The sequence below is a fragment of the Arachis stenosperma genome, chromosome 2 (assembly GCF_014773155.1).
Source record: "Arachis stenosperma cultivar V10309 chromosome 2, arast.V10309.gnm1.PFL2, whole genome shotgun sequence".
NCBI lineage: Eukaryota > Viridiplantae > Streptophyta > Magnoliopsida > Fabales > Fabaceae > Arachis > Arachis stenosperma.
In genome coordinates, this window is record NC_080378.1 from 73,813,591 (window position 1) to 73,822,332 (window position 8,742).

The window sequence follows — 8,742 nt, forward strand, 5'->3', positions numbered from 1 at the left end:
TTCTCAGGATCATAAGCTTCTTCCTCAGATGAAGCTTCCTTAGTACTGCCGGGTGCATTTTGCATTCCAGACAGACTTTGAGAAATTAAATTGACTTGTTGAGTCAATATCTTGTTCTGAGCCAGTATGGCATTCAGAGTGTCAATCTCAAGAACTCCTTTCTTCTGACTAGTCCCATTGTTCACAGGATTCCTTTCAGAAGAGTACATGAATTGGTTATTTGCAACCATTTCAATTAGTTCCTGAGCCTCTGTAGGCGTCTTCTTCAGATGAAGAGATCCTCCAGCAGAGCTATCCAAAGACATCTTGGATAGTTCAGAGAGACCATCATAGAAAATACCTATGATGCTCCATTCAGAAAGCATGTCTGAGGGACATCTTCTGATTAATTGTTTGTATCTTTCCCAAGCTTCATAGAGGGATTCTCCATCCTTCTGTCTGAAGGTTTGGACTTCCACTCTAAGCTTACTCCATCTTTGAGGTGGAAAGAACTTTGCCAAGAAGGCATTGACTAGCTTTTCCCAAGAGTCTAGGCTTTCTTTAGGTTGAGAATCCAACCATATTCTAGCTCTGTCTCTTACAGCAAAAGGGAATAGCATCAGTCTGTAGACCTCAGGGTCAACCCCATTAGTCTTGACTGTGTCACAGATTTGCAAGAATTCAGCTAAGAACTGATGAGGATCTTCCATTGGAAGTCCATGGAACTTGCAATTCTGTTGCATTAGAGAAACTAATTGAGGCTTAAGCTCAAAGTTGTTTGCTCCAATGGCAGGGATAGAGATGCTTCTCCCATAGAAATCAGGAGTAGGTGCAGTGAAGTCACCCAGCACCTTCCTTGCATTGTTGGCATTGTTGTTGTTTTCGGCTGCCATGTCTTCTTCTTCTTTGAAGAATTCGGTCAGGTCCTCTACAGAGAGTTGTGCTTTGGCTTCTCTTAGCTTTCTCTTCAAGGTCCTTTCAGGTTCAGGATCAGCTTCAACAAGAATGCCTTTGTCTTTGTTCCTGCTCATATGAAAGAGAAGAGAACAAGAAAATATGGAATACTCTATGTCACAGTATAGAGATTCCTTGAGGTGTCAGAGGAAAAAGAAAATAAGAGAGAAGAAGGAGAAGAAGAATTCAAACTTTAATTAGATAAGGTTCGAATTGTGCATTGAGAAGGAGTAGTACTCCATAAATAGCAGGATGTGGGAGGAGGGAAGAGGATTTTCGAAAATTCAATTAAAAAGATTTTGAAAACATTTTGAAAAATACTTAATTGATTTTCGAAAATAAAAGTAAGAAAGAAATCAAGTGATTTTTGAAAAAGGAGTTTAGTAATCAAAAAGATTTGATTGAAACTTATTTTGGAAAAGATGAGGTTAAGAAGATATGATTAGTTTTAAAAAGATGTGATTGAGAAGATATGATTTGAAAACAATTTTAAAAGATATGTTTTGAAAATTATTTTAAAAGATTTGATTTTGAAAATTAGTGACTTGCCTAACAAGAAAAGATATGATTCAAACATAAAACCTTCCTCAACAGAAAAGGTAACAAATTTGAGATGTTCAATCAAATCATTAATTGTTAGGAAGTATCTTTGAAAAAGGAAAGAAATTGAATTTGAAAACATTTGATTGAAAAGATATGATTTGAAAAAGATTTGATTTTGAAAAACTTTGAAAACTTGAAAAAAAAATTGATTTGAAACAAAATTCTTCCTCCTAGCACCATCCTGGCGTTAAACGCCCAGAATGGTATACATTCTGGCGTTTAACGCCCAAAATGCTACCTCTTTGGGCGTTAAACGCCCAACCAGGTACCCTGGCTGGCGTTTAAACGCCAGTCTGTCTTCTTCACTGGGCATTTTTTGAATGCTCAGCTTTTTCTGTATAATTCCTCTGCAGTATGTTCTGAATCTTCAATTCTTTGTATCATTGACTTGAAAAGACACAAATTAAAAATATTTTTGGATTTTTAATAATCAAAATGCAACAAGAATCAAATAACAATGCATGCAAGACACCAAACTTAGCAGTTTGTATACTACTGACACTAACAAAATGAAAATGCTCATGAGACACACAAGACACTCAAGTCAATAGAATTCAAAGATCAGAGCAAGTAAATCATCAAGAACATCTTGAAGATCACTAAGACATATGAATGCATGCAATTGACACCAAACTTACTAGACTCAAACAAGAAATATTTTTGAATTTTATGATTTTGTAATTTTTTTGTGTTTTTCGAAAATTGAGTAAAAAAAAATATCAAAATTCTTAATGAGAATTCCAGGAATCAGTGCAATGCTAGTCTAAGACTCCGGTCCAGGAATTAGACATGGCTTCACAGCCAGCCAAGCTTTCAAAGAAAGCTTCGGTCCAAAACACTAGACATGGCCAAAGGCCAGCCAAGCCTTAGCAGATCACTGCTCCAAAAGCAAAATTTGATGAAAATCAACAAGCTCTTGTGGTGATAAGTTGAAACCTCGGTCCAATCAGATTAGACATGGCTTCTCAGCCAGCCAGATTTCAACAAATCATCATGAAACTCTAGAATTCATCTTCAAGAATTTCGAAAAAAAATAAATACCTAATCTAAGCAACAAGATGAACCGTCAGTTGTCCAAACTAGAACAATCCCCGGCAACGGCGCCAAAAACTTGGTGCGCGAAATTGTGAACAATACTTTTTCACAACTCTCATAATCCCCGGTAATGGCTCCAAAAACGTGGTAGCTCAATACCATGGCATTACACAACTTCGCACAACTAACCAGCAAGTGCACTGGGTCGTCCAAGTAATACCTTACGTGAGTAAGGGTCGATCCCACGGAGATTGTTAGTATTGAAGCAAGCTATGGTCATCTTGTAAATCTTAGTCAGGTAAACTCAGATGTATATGATGATGAACGAAAATAACATAAAAGATAAAGATAGTGATACTTATGTAATTCATTGGTAGGAACTTCAGATAAGCGCATGAAGATGCCTTCCCCTTCCGTCTCTCTGCTTTCCTACTGCCTTCATCCAATCCTTCTTACTCCTTTCCATGGCAAGCTTAAGCAAGGGTTTCACCATTGTCAGTGGCTACCTCCCATCCTCTCAGTGAAAGCGATTGCATATGCTCTGTCACAGCATAGCGGAATTCATCTGTCGGTTCTCAATCAGGCCGGAATAGAATCCAGTGATTCTTTTGCGTCTGTCACTAACGCCCCGCCCTCAGGAGTTTGAAGCACGTCACAGTCATTCAGTCATTGAATCCTACTCAGAATACCACAGACAAGGTTAGACCTTCCGGATTCTCTTGAATGCTGCCATCAGTTCTCGCCTATACCACGAAGATTCCGGTTAAAGAATCCAAGAGATATTCACTAAGCCTCAGATGCTTGTAGAACAAGAATGGTTGTCAGTCACCTTGTTCATAGGTGAGAATGATGATGGGCGTCAATCATCACATTCATCAAGTTGAAGAACAAGTGATATCTTGGACAAAGAACAAGCGGATTTGAATAGAAGAACAATAGTAATTGCATTAATACTCGAGGTACAGCAGAGCTCCACACCTTAATCTATGGTGTGTAGAAACTCCACCGTTGAAAATACATAAGCATAAGGTCTAGGCATGGCCGAATGGCCAGCCTCCCAATGATCTAAGATAGCATAAAACGAAGATAGCTACCAAAGTCCTTTTGAGTCTCTGGATCAGATTTTTGCTCAGATCCCTCAATTTCAGCCAGAAAATACCTGAAATCACAAAAAAACACACAAACTCATAGTAAAGTCCAGAAAAGTGATTTTAATTAAAAACTAATAAAAATATACTAAAAACTAACTAAAAGATACTAAGAACATACTAAAAACAATGCCAAAAAGTGTACAAATTATCCGCTCATCACCTACTCGGAATACCACAGACAAGGTTTAGACTTTTCGGATTCTTATGAATGCCGCCATCAATTCTAGCTTATACCACGAAGATTCTGATTAAGGAATCTAAGAGATACTCATTCAATCTGATGTAGAACGGAGGTGTTGTCAGGCACACGTTCATGGATTGAGGAAGGTGATGAGTGTCACGGATCACCACCTTTTCCATAGTTAAGCGCAAATGAATATCTTAGATAGGAACACGCATGTTTGAATGGAAAAATAGAAATAATTGCATTAATTCATCGAGACGCTGCAGAGCTCCTCACCCCCAACAATGGAGTTTAGAGACTCATGCCGTCAAAGAGTATAAAGTTCAGATCTAAAAATGTCATGAGTTCCAAAATAAGTCTCTAAAAGTTGTTTAAATACTAAACTAGTAACCTAGGTTTACAGAAAATGAGTAAACTAAGATAATTGGTGCAGAAATCCACTTCTGGGGCCCACTTGGTGTGTGCTGGGGCTGAGACTTAAGCTTCTCACGTGCCTGGGCTGTTTCTGGAGTTTAACGCCAGGTTGTAACATGTTTTTGGCGTTGAACTCCAACTTGTAACCTGTTTCTGGCGCTGGACGCCAGACTACAACATGGAACTAGCGTTGAATGCCAGTTTACGTCGTCTATCTTTACGCAAAATATGGACTATTATATATTGCTGGAAAGCCCTGGATGCCTACTTTCCAACCCAATTGATAGAACGCGCCAATTGGATTCCTGTAGCTCCAAAAAATCCATTCCGAGTGCAGGGAGGTCAGAATCCAACAGCATCAGCAATCCTTTTTCAGCCTTAATCATATTTTTGCTCAGCTCCCTCAATTTCAGGCAGAAAATACCTGAAATCACAGAAAAACACACAAACTAATAGTAAAGTCCAGAAATATGATTTTTGCTTAAAAACTAATAAAATTCTATTAAAAACTAATTAAAACATGCTAAAATTTATATGAAATTACCCCCAAAAAGCGTATAAAATATCCGCTCATCAGCAGACATTTTCTTTAGGTGAATGGATCCACCTACAGAGTGGTCCAGTGATATCTTGGAAAATTCAGATAGACCATCATAAAATATATCTAATGTGGTCCATTCTGAAAGCATGTCAGAAGGACACTTTTTGGTCAGTTGCTTGTATCTTTCCCAAGCTTCATAAAGGGACTCACCATCTTTTTGTTTGAAGGTCTGAACATCCACTCTAAGCTTGCTCAGCTTTTAAGGAGGAAAGAACTTGGCTAAGAGAGCTGTGACCAGCTTATCCCAAGAGTCCAGGCTATCTCTAGGTTGTGAGTCCAATCATGTTCTAGCTTTGTCTCTTATAGAAAAAGGGAAAAGCATAAGCTTGTAGACTTCAGGATCAACTCCATTGGCCTTAACAGTATCACAGATCTGCAAGAACTCAGTTTAAAACTAATAAGGGTCTTTTGATAGAAGTCCATGAAACTTGCAGTTCTGTTGCAGTAGAGAAACTAATTGAGGCTTTAGCTCAAAATTGTTTGCTCCTATGGCAGGGATTGAGATGCTTCTTCCATAGAAGTTGGAAGTTGGTGTAGTAAAATCACCAAGCATCTTCCTTACGTTGTTGTTTGGTTCGGCCATAATTGTTTCTTTTGCTGCTTCCTTTTCAAAAATTTTAGTGAGGTCCTCTTTAGAGTTTTGTGCTTTAGCTGCTCTTAGCTTCCTCTTCAGAGTCCTTTCAGGTTCAGGATCAGCTTCAACAAGTATGCCTTTATCTTTGTTCCTGCTCATATGAAAGAGAAGAAAACAAAGAAAATATGGAATCCTCTATGTCACAGTATAGAGATTCCTTGAGGTGTTAGAGGAAAACAAGAATGGAAAGATGATGTATGTAAGAAAGAATTCAAACACTCAAAGGGAGATGGAGTCGAATTGACAATGGAGGAGAAATCTTAGCGTTTAAATAGAAAAAGATGAGAGAGGGGAAAAAATTTTCGAAAATTAAATTTTAAAATAATTAGTTAATTAAAAGGGATTTAAAAAAATTAATGTTTTTCGAAAATTAAGAGTGAAAAGGTGGTTTTAAAAAAGATAAGAAATAAATTTGAAAAAGATAAGAAGTTAGAGCAAGATTTTGAAATCAAGGATTTTTAAAAAGAAGATATGATTTGAAAAAGATATTTTTGAAAAACAAATTAAAAAGATTTGATTTTTAAAATTAATGACTTGATTAACAAGAAACTAAAAGATATGATTCTAAATTTCAAATATGGAATCTCTCTTAACAAGAAAGTAACAAACTTGAAATTTTTTAATCAAGATTTTTGAAAATATAAGGAAAAGATTTGATTTTTGAAAAAGATATGTTTGAAAAGATATGATTTTTGAAAAAGATATGATTGAAAATATTTGATTTGAAAAAGATTTGATTTTGAGAAAAAAAAGTATGAAGATTTGAAAAAGATTTTATTTGAAAACAAAATTCCTCTCCTTGTGTCATCCTGGCGTTAAACGCCCAAGAGCTGCATGTTTTGGGCGTTTAACGCCCAATTACTACATGGTTTCGGCGTTTAAACGCCCAGCTAGGTACCTTGGCTAGCGTTTAAACGCCAGTTTTCCTTCCTCACTGGGCGTTTTGAATGCCCAGTTTTTTCTCTGTAATTCCTCCGCTTTATTTTCTTGGATCTTCATTTTGCTAAATTCTTTATTCAAGAAGATATGTTTTCAATTTTGAAAAACAACAAAATGAGTCAAAACATATAATTCTTGGATCAAAACAAAAGATATATGCAAGAACATTATGAACGTCAAGATGAACACCAAGAACAATCTTGAAGATCAAGATGAACATCAAGAACTCAGTTTTCTTAATGAAAGAAAACATGGAGGACACCAAACTTAGAACTTTCTCATGTTTGGGCCATATGAATGCAAGAATGCATATGTAGAATGATGAGCGGATAATTTATACGCTTTTTGGCATTGTTTTTAGGTAGTTTTTAATAGGTTCAAGCTACTTTTAGGGATGTTTTCATTAGTTTTTATGTTAAATTCACATTTCTGGACTTTACTATGAGTTTGTGTGTTTTTCTGTGATTTGAGGTAATTTCTGGCTGAAATTGAGGGACTTGAGCAAAACTCTAATAGGAGGCTGACAAAGGACTGCTGATGCTGTTGGAATCTGACCTCCCTGTACTCGAAATGGATTTTCTGGAGCTACAGAACTCCAAATAGCGCTCTCTCAACGGCGTTGGAAAATAGACATCCAGAGCTTTCCAGCAATATATAAAAGTTCATACTTTATTCGGAAATTGATGACGTAAACTGGCGCTCAACGCCAGTTCCATGTTGTTGTCTGGAGTAAAACGCCAGAAACACGTCACGACCCGGAGTTGAACGCCCAAAACACGTTACAACTTGGCGTTCAACTCCAATAAAAGCCTCAGCTCGTGGATAGATCAAGCTCAGCCCAAACATACACCAAGTGGGCCCCGAAAGTGGATTATGCATCAATTACTTACTCATGTAAACCCTAGTAGCTAGCTTATTATAAATAGAACTTTTTACTAGTGTATTAGATATCTCTGGACGCCTAGTCCTTAGACCTTCATGGGGGCTGGCCATTCGGCCATGCTTGAACCTTTCACTTATGTATTTTCAACGGTGGAGTTTCTACACACCATAGATTAAGGGTGTGGAGCTCTGCTGTACCTCAAGTTTTAATGCAATTACTACTATTTTCTATTCAATTCTCTTTATTCCTATTCTAAGATATTCGTTGCACTTCAACTTGATGAATGTGATGATCCGTGACACTCATCATCATTCTCACCTATGAACGCGCGTGACTGACAACCACTTTCGTTCTACCTTGGGCCGGGCGCGTATCTCTTGGATTCCTTAATCAGAATCTTTGTGGTATAAGCTAGAATTGATGGCGGCATTCATGGGAATCCGGAAAGTCTAACCTTGTCTGTGATATTCCCAGTAGGATTCCAGGATTGAATGACTGTGACAAGCTTCAAACTCCTGAAGGCTGGGCGTTAGTGACAGACGCAAAAGAATCAAGGGATTCTATTCCAACCTGATTGAGAACCGACAGATGATTAGCCGTGCTGTGACAGAGCATTTGGACCATTTTCACTGAGAGGATGGGATGTAGCCATTGATAAAGGTGATGCCCTACATACAGCTTGCCATGGAAAGGAGTAAGAAGGAATAAAGGAAGAAGTAGGAAAGTAGAAAAAGAAAGGGCACAGTATCTCCATACGCTTATCTGAAATTCCCACCATTAATTTACATAAGTATTTCTATCCTATGTTATTTATCTTTATTTCCTGTTTATTATTTATTATTATTCAAAAATCCATAATCAATTACAATCCACCTGACTGAGATTTACAAGGTGACCATAGCTTGCTTCATACCAACAATCTTTGTGGGATCGACCCTTACTCACGTAAGGTATTACTTGGACGACCCAGTGCACTTGCTGGTTAGTTGTGCGAAGTTGTGAACCATGGTATTGGCACCAGTTTTTGGCGCCATTGCCAGGGAAAGAAAAAGCAATGAATTTTACAAAATGCAATAACATATGAATCACAATTTCGTGCGCCAAGTTTTTGGTGCCGTTGCTGGGGATTGTTGAGTTTGAACAACTGACGGTTTATCTTGTTGCTCAGATTAGGTAATTTTCTTTTCAAAAATCTTTTTCAAAATTTTTCTTTTCTTTTTTGTTTTTTTTTTCAAAAATATTTTCGAAAAAATTAATAAAAATCCAAAAAATTAATAAAATCATAAAAATAAAAAATATTTTGTGTTTCTTGTTTGAGTCTTGAGTCAATCTTTAAGTTCGGTGTCAATTGCATGCTTTAAAAAT

At 37.1% G+C, this 8,742-nt stretch overlaps 2 non-coding genes across 2 annotated transcripts; both read left to right on the forward strand.

The window, feature by feature from the left end:
• Window positions 1-359: 359 nt before the first annotated feature.
• On the forward strand, window positions 360-467 carry LOC130964443 (small nucleolar RNA R71). The gene has a single exon (XR_009080538.1). It is a non-coding gene; the product is annotated as a small nucleolar RNA R71 (small nucleolar RNA).
• Window positions 468-5,003: 4,536 nt separating this feature from the next.
• LOC130964385 (small nucleolar RNA R71) lies at window positions 5,004-5,111 on the forward strand. The gene has a single exon (XR_009080482.1). It is a non-coding gene; the product is annotated as a small nucleolar RNA R71 (small nucleolar RNA).
• Window positions 5,112-8,742: the final 3,631 nt, after the last annotated feature.